Raw genomic sequence first — 8,407 nt, 5'->3', positions numbered from 1 at the left:
CGCCCCGCGTCCCCGCTCTACGACGGCGGCAGCGGCGGCGTCGCCTCGCTGCCTCCTGGGAAGTGTAGTCCTAAATTCGTCTCTCCTTGCCAACTTGATGATGTTCTCAACTACATTTCCCACAAGGGAAGGCGAGCGTTGGGCCCGCCGCTTTGCGTCACGCGCCAGGTTGTCGGCAGTCACGTGGGTTGCTCCGTTCCATCCCCTCCCCCCGCCTGGGTGGCCTGGAGAGGAAGGAGGGAGGTGGACGGAAGGGGCGGAAGCGTTGCTGACGCCACTGCCCCCACCATTTTGGAACCAGTCTGGAGGGAGGGCCTCGGCCCCACCCACTCGCGGCCTTCTTTTGCTGTCGAAAAGCTTCTGAGCTGAGAATCTGGTCTCCTGCCTTTCAATCCCTAACGGGCCACCTCTCGCTTTATGACCTTGAGCATATTGTCTCCCCTTTCTCAGCCTGTTTCCTTCCCTGTGAATTGAGACTTGTAGTTTCTACCCCACAGACTTGTTGCGAGGTTCGGACAAAGGCACATGAAGTCGTCTAGTACACTGAAAGCGCGTCGCAAATGGAGTCGTTTTTATTGTGATAGTTTGACTTCGAAGATCCTGGAGCCCGGATGGGCAAAGCTCTCTCTAGCCTCATCTCCCATCTCCTCGTCTCCCAACCCCATTCCCGCCTTCCATGACAACAGGAGCACCGAAAGACTTTTTACGAAAGTGTCCTGTGAAGCTTGTTAAAATGGATGCCACTCACCTATTAAACCGGAAGTTTCCTGGAGTGTAGCCTTGTAATCTGCATTAGAAACAGACTCCTGCAAAGATTCTTTGGCACAAACAAGTTTGCAAACCACTGCATTTATCAGGGTTTTGCATAAGCCAATTTTTGCTGGAATTCCTGCCCTAGTGAACTCGAACCTTTAAATACAGAGTTCAGATGTCCCCTCTTCCGCGAAGCCTTACAATTTTTCAATCTCCTTCCCGTACTCTTACAGTACCTTTGAATTTTGTTCTGAAATTATCAGGGCCTGTGTTTGTCTTCCCCACCAGACTGAGCTCTTTGAGAACAGATTAGTTCTGATGGACTTCTGCATTCCCAAGGCAAAGTAAACAAAGTAGATATGAATAAATATTGAAGGTATCTACTGATTCCTGCGGGAGAAGCTTACCAGGCTCAACTCAAGTGTCAGACCCTGGCACATCACTCCTTACCTTTACTGGCCTCAGCAACATTCCTTCCACACTACTTATGTTTTCTTCCTCCTTTGAGTACTTCCTGTGGGCTGCATGCTGTTTAGAGCTGCTTGCAAGGTTCTGATTCAATTTAATTTTCAATTCACAGGTTTTTCTGAGTGTTTACTACATGTCACACCCGGTGCAAAATCTATGAACACAGAGGTAAACGACATAACACAATCATTCCTCTGATTTTCTAAAATACTCTATGCTGGATCCCTTCTTCTCTCCCACCTCTCCCACTTTCCTGGCTCAGAAACATCCCACAGTACCAGCCTCCTCCTCCTCTCCTCATTCAGACTCTTTCCCTGAGTGACCTCTCCCTTTGGCATACTCAGGTAGCTTTTTACATCTCTTCTATGCATTTTACTCCCTTATCTACATCTTAGTATCAACTCATAGTCCCAGATGTTTGAGAATCACCATCCCCTAAGTTCCCACTGGTATCTCAAACTAAACCTGCCAAAAACTGAACTCTTCTTCCCTTCAATACAGCATTACCTAGTTAATTGTGTAGTTCATTGTTCTCATGACTGTATTCTCCACTAAGCTCTGAGTTCCTCTCAAGGAAGAGAACACCTTACTACTCCATTCACATATTGAGCAACTGCTATGGGCAAGGCCTTGTACTAAAAGCCCAGGAGGAAAATGGTAAATAAAACAAATGTATTCCCTGCTTTCACAAGAGCTTACTTCCAACTGGAGAGACAACATTACAAAGTCTAGCACATGCATAATTAATTATCACTGTGATAAGTGCCACACAGAGTATATGGTATATACTGTGACAATATAGAACAGGGGTCACAAACTACAGTCTACTGGCTAATTCCAACCTGCCTCCTGTCTTTGTATGGCCAGAAGCTAGGAACTGCTTTTATGTTTTTAAATGGGGGGGAAAAAATTCAAAAGAAGACTAATATTTCATGACACGAAAAATATATATAAAATACAAAGTTCGGCATCCATAAATTAGTTTATGTATTATCTATGGCTGTTATAACACAGACTTAAGTAGCTATGATACTCTATGACCTGCAAAGCTTAAAATATTTACTATCTGTGCTTTACAGAAGTTTACTGACTCTTGACATAAAATCTGGAGGTCTTGATTTAGGCTAGAAAGTCAGAGGAGGTTGCCCTGAGTAAGTGACCCATAAACTTGTAATTAATCAGGCCAAGAATTGGGGAAGAGCGTTCCAGATGGGAAGAACAACACATGAGAAAGCCATGTGGCCTGAAGGAACCTGGCACATCCTAAATACTGTTAGGCCTGCCATTGACTCTGGAGTGTAATGAGAACTAAAGCACAGGAACCTGGTGAGGTAATAAGGAGCCAGATCCTTGTGGGTCTGATAGTCCAAGTTGAGGATATTAAATCTTAACTCTGAGAACAATGGGAAGCAACTGAAAGGTTTATATGCAGGAAAGGGATTCAGGTTTCCTTTTTTAAAGGATTATTCTGATACAATGTGAGAATGGATTAGGGCAAACCAGAATGAAAATGGAGAAACCAATTAGAAAGTTATAGAAGTCCAAATGAGAAGACACAGTGGCTTGATCTAGTGTGTTCTCAGTGGGAATGAAGAAAAGTTGGCAGATTAAAAAGATGATCAAAGATATTTAGGAGATCAAATCTACAGATTTCAGTGATCAACTGGATGAATAAGGGAGGGAGGAATCAAGGTAGACCCCCAGGTTTCTGGGTTGAGCAGCTATGTGGATGGAAGTACTATTGCTGCTTCCCTACCCTACTCTGCTTGTGCAGATCTCCCCACACAATGTACTGAAATCGTCCATTACAGATCTGTGTCGCCTGCTGAGAGCCATTTCCTAGATAGCAACAACTAGCTTGTTCTTTTCTTCCTACGGCCTGTGGGCTAGGCACAGAATTGGCAGCAGTAAATGTGTATGGACTTTCCTTTGTTCTTTCTCTTTTTCTAAAAGGAGTTCCTCTAGCCTTCTGATCTACCAAAATCTCAGAGGAATTCTGGCTTCCTTTTTCTACCTCATCTATCATATGGCATCAGTCACAAAGTCCAATGTTTTCTGCCCCCAGAACTTCTGTTGAATTTCCTACCACTCTGTTTCAGGCCTTCTTATGTCTTAGCAGGTTAGAACAATGCCTGAGCCAGAGTAAGGGGGATGTAAGTGTTGGCTATGAATAAGAGCTCTTCCCTGGCCTCCTGGCTTCTTGCCTCTTTCCATCCAGGCCATCCTCAGGACGGTAATCAGAGAGTTATCTCTCAAGTACAACTTTGATTATGTTGTTTCCTGACTCCAGGGCTCTCAGGTTCAAACTCTAAATCCCCAGTATGATCTACAAGGCCCCACATGGTCTAACTTCTGACAATCTCTCCAGTTTCACCTTCGCTTTCTTCCGTGCTTAGCTTCCAAGATCAGGTGGGATCAGGCGTGTTCAGGGTGGCATGGCCATAGATTTCACCTTCACTTTCAAAAGTTCTCCATTTCCATAGGGATGAAAGGTAAGCTCAAGACCCTCCCCAATCTGTCCTCCATGACCTCATCAGCCTCAGCTCCTTCATACACAATGCTCCTATCATTTGTGCTATTCTTGACCATACTCTGGGCTTCTCGTCTTCTCACGCCAGCTCATGCCCTTCCTCACCAGTGGCCCAACCTATCAAAGGCTTATCTTGTCAGTACGGACTCTCCTTCCCTCAGGAGAAACCCAAGTCTCCTCTGCATTTGTCAGATTCTCCCTTACCTTGTTACAACTTCTGCACATCCATTCCTCCACTAATCTGGGAACAAATAGAGTAGCCATCTGTTGCTGTGCCTGCTCAGCATCCTTCTATTCCTCTGCCTCTGGTAGCAGCACTCTGATAATCTTTTGAGAAGCCTTCCCTCCCCGACCCTGGCTCCAGGGTGAGCAGGTGACTCTGGCTGATCAGCACATTTCATTCCTTTGGCCACAGTGATTGGCAGATGGCTCAAACCAGGCAAGCAGAGAGAATGAGCATCAGCCTGAGACCTATGCTAGAACACTGTGAAAAGGACTCTCACTTTCTTTTGGGATTGCTAAACCAGAAGAGTAGCAGCCTGCACTTGTTAATGGTCATTTCTGCCACTACTAGAGAGAGGCTTCTTGAGAACGAGGCCTAACACAGTTAGTTGGAAAGCAGAGCCATGAGTTGAAAAAGAAATTCCAAGCAATGCCAGTTAAACCCTTGATTTAGCCGTGCCTGAAGTTAGCAGCCCCTCTGGGTTCTTTCATGTGTAAGCCAATAAATGAAATCGTTTGAGTTGGGCTTCTGTCACTCATGACTAGCAGAAAGTAGCTGATAGAGCTATCTACTGTGTACAAGAGGTTCTCAGGGCAGGAAGGAAAATGGTAAGGGAGATCAGAACAGACTAGGCTCAGCACCAGTGTGTGACCATCGAAAAGGCCACCTGTGGAAAAGAGCGGTTACCTTTGCTATTGCTCAGATCAACCAAAGTACCTTCACTTCCATATCTGCTTTGCAGGAGAACCAAACCACCCATTCTCGTCAAGGTAGTAAGTGGTCTGAATTTGGGAGGGGGTGAGGATGAGGGTGGGATCTAAGTATCACCTTCAAACCTTAACGCTAGCATTTGTATTAATTTCCATTCATTGGTTTTTCTTTCTGAACTGGACTGTGTATCATGTCCTGTGTCCTCTGTATTCTCCTGGCACAGAAGTTCTCAATATAAATGATATAAATTAATTCAGGTCTTGATTGAATTCCTGCTCCATTTATGAAATAAGAAGGGATACAAATTTTACAAATGAGATGCAATACAAACCCTGTTCTCAAGGTCTCCAGTGACCAATCTGACCAGGCTCGGAAGGGCAGGGAAGGCTTCCCAAAGATGAAGCACTTGAGCTGGTTCTTGAAGGAGGAGAGGAGTGTTGCGGGAAAGTGCAAAGGTGTGGAGATATGAAAGGTTCATTTAAGGGAATATTGTATTTCCCCAAGGGCACTTGGAAGGACTGTTCTGAGTGACCCCCCCCCACATCGGTGCACACACATATCTCTGAGCAAACCAGAGGGCAGGGCTTCACTTCAGTTCTCCTCAGTCCACTCATGTGGACAGGTCAGTTGAGACTGAGCACTCAATACCAGACACTTACAGAAGGAAAAGAGGCTCACAAAGTAGGTCCCAGGGAAAGCAGGATGTGACACCAAGCACCAGTCACTACTCTTTCCCCACCCCTGGCTCTGAGCAAGCTCCTCCCACAGTTGAGGCATCCCCTTTAGGGGTGCCGATAAATGCAACATCACTGACCCCTCTTGGGCTCTGATTTGATAGCGCTGGGTCCCAGAAAAGCCAGTTATTCCTAGTCAGACCTCTGAGGATCACCACAGGCCCTGCTCCAGACTGGGATTTAGGCCTGAGATCTAGCCTCCCCCACCCATTTTTGCATCAGAAGCGCAAGCCTGGACCTCACTGATCTAACTCCCCAAATTACTTCAGAACAGGGAACTCATTCTTTGTTGGCACATTTTACTTACTCCTAAGACCTGCTTCTTTGAAACAGCTGCTTTTTTATCTTTGATCTAACCCAGGGTTTCTCAACAGGGGGCAATTTGATCCCACAGAGGACATTGGGCAATGTCTAGAGACACTTTAGGTTGTCAGAACCTGAGAAGGGAGATGGGGGAGGAGTTGGGGGTGCTACTGACATCTGGTGGGCAGAGACCAGGGATGCTGCTAAACATCCTACAATGCACAGAATGGCTCCCATAACAAAAAATGATCCTACCCAAAATATCAATAGTGCCAAGGTTAAGAAACTCTTTATCTTGCTTAGGGAGAAAAAGTTCAATAACACTAAGCTTAAAAATATTCTTATGGTCTGACCAGAAATAGCTAACACAAACTTGTTTTGCAATTCATCTATAAATTTATATTTCCTCTCCTTTCCCCAGCTCCTATATGGAAGGTGGTGGAGGTGGTGGTAGAGGGATGCTACAGAGGTAGATTAGGGCAGGTGTGGATGACAGGTGGGCTCACACACTGCAAAGAACACAGGCTTTGGAGACAGATAAGTTCATATTCAGCCTTGACTACTTCTTTAGCTATGTGCCTTCAGGCAAGTGACTTACTCTCTTTGAGCTTAGTTTTCTCATCTGTAAAAGAGGACAACTCCTACCTTACTAGGTCCAGGCACTCAGCTCTTAATACAACTTCAGCCTGAGACAGTTAGAGAGCCATCAGAAGAAGTTAGGGGGTCAGCTTTGAGTGGTCACTGCAGCAGCCTGGATGGGAGGCTACTCGCCCTCACAGTGTTGTGTTTAATTCTCTCCATCCAGATCTGGAAGTCTTTCTTGAAGTCTAGCTTGAATCTCTCCTTTTCCTTCTGTATAGTTCAGTGTCTCAGCGGGTTGTTGTCACCACAATGGTCAGACCATGCTGCTGAGAAACATGAGGTTGTATTTGTATTTTAGTCTCCTTGCTGTGGGTGTGTTTCCTTCTTTTCTCCAGGGGATGAGGATAGAGCCTGTTAAAGGCTTTGGGGTTGCCAGGCCAAAAGCAGAGGTTGCTAAGCACCAAAAGACATCCCCCAGCCAGGGCTTTTGTTTACCAAGGCGGGCTCTAGGAGACATTCCAGAGCACAGGGCTACAAGGCTCCGGGGTGGAGCGGGCCCATCTGAGAAAGCTTAAAGAACTTTCCCAAGCCTGAGAGAGTGAATAGCCAGCCCTTTGGGTATCTTTGCTACTGCTGTTGTATTTCCTTGAGTAATAGCAACTTTGTATCACTCCCATACACATCTCCCAGGAGCTTTGATGGGCCTCCAGAGCTGCTGTTTTGGGGGGAGGGGATGGGTATGTGAATGCTAAGAGTAGTGGTTTGAGAGTCACAGAAAAAGACCACTGTGGCTAAGCCACACGGATCCATGAGGATAGATCATAGTTGATTGATGATCAGAGTCCTCCTCTGAATGTTATACTAGACTAGAGAAACCCTCAGGAATTATACATTGTGCTTCAGAGGGGTGGGGCATTATTTGAAATTAAATTATAAAAACTTACAATTAAAGAAAGTGTGTTCAAAGGTAATAACATTCAAAGCGTATCACTTCCTAACTATTTTACTATATTTTGGTATTATCTGTGCTCTTGGGATTAGTCACATCTTTATGGTGGAAATACTACATAATGGTGTAGTCTTCCCAGCAACACTGTCAGTGAGGTCATTTGGCAGCTTCAAATTGGCCCTGGTGGGAGTATTTACACCATGGAAATTGGCAAATGCTACAAATCCAGTCTCTCCCTAGCAACTCTCCCCAAGTGGTTTGTGAACATTTATACCACTGGGTAGAGAATTCCCAAAAATGACTGTGATTGAATTTTGAAGGGGAGTTGGAGCAGATAATGTGATTTAGAAAAATAAATAAATGTGACAAGTCTTACATCTGAGCATCGTGGGTAATACCTAGTCCAGAAATATTTGGGGGCTCATCTCTCCCTTCCTTAGAGACTAGAATCCACACCAAAACACATCTGTGGTGCCTTCTGGATGGAATAAGACCAGAAATGCCATGAGGGCAGGGGCTTTGTTCACTGCTGCTTCAGCAGACCCTCAGACCCCTTCTTAGTCTCAACAACTCTTCCAGGTTCCCTAGCTTCTGAGTCAGGGCGGTTGAGGCCACGCTAGGGGCAAGGAGATGCACAAGGCCTGGTGGGTGATCCAGGAGTTGACTTTTCTCAAGCACATGGAACTACTTGCAATCAGGAAAGGTTGCCAGTTGGAGGCAATTCCTCCCCAGGGAACATTTGGCAATGTCTAGAGACATTTCTGGGAGGAAAGGTGCTGTTGGCATCTGGTGGGCAGAGGCCAGGGATGCTACTGAACATCCTATAAAGCCTGGGACAGCAAATCCCTCTCTCATCAAAGAATTATCTCAACACCTCATCAAAGAATTATCCTAACACCCCCCCCCCAACAAAGAATTATCAATAGTGCTAAGGTTGAGAAACCTTGGGATAGGAGATACAATGCGGAGAAACTCAGACGGGGTGGGGTCTAGGAAGAGATAAAGAAAAAGTCTGCCTGCCCTTGGCTGCTTATCCCTTCCTCCCCCAGGGCACCCATTTCTCTGTGGGGGTCATTCAGTCTCTCATTCTGTGTCTTGCCCTGCTTCTCCAGTCTGTCTCTGGTGCTATCCCCATTTATCTCTGTTTATCTCTT

The sequence above is a fragment of the Pteropus vampyrus genome, unplaced genomic scaffold (assembly GCF_000151845.1).
Source record: "Pteropus vampyrus isolate Shadow unplaced genomic scaffold, Pvam_2.0 Scaffold36, whole genome shotgun sequence".
NCBI classification, from domain to species: domain Eukaryota; kingdom Metazoa; phylum Chordata; class Mammalia; order Chiroptera; family Pteropodidae; genus Pteropus; species Pteropus vampyrus.
The sequence above is the reverse complement of the archived record's forward strand: the minus strand, read 5'-3'. Positions refer to the sequence as shown.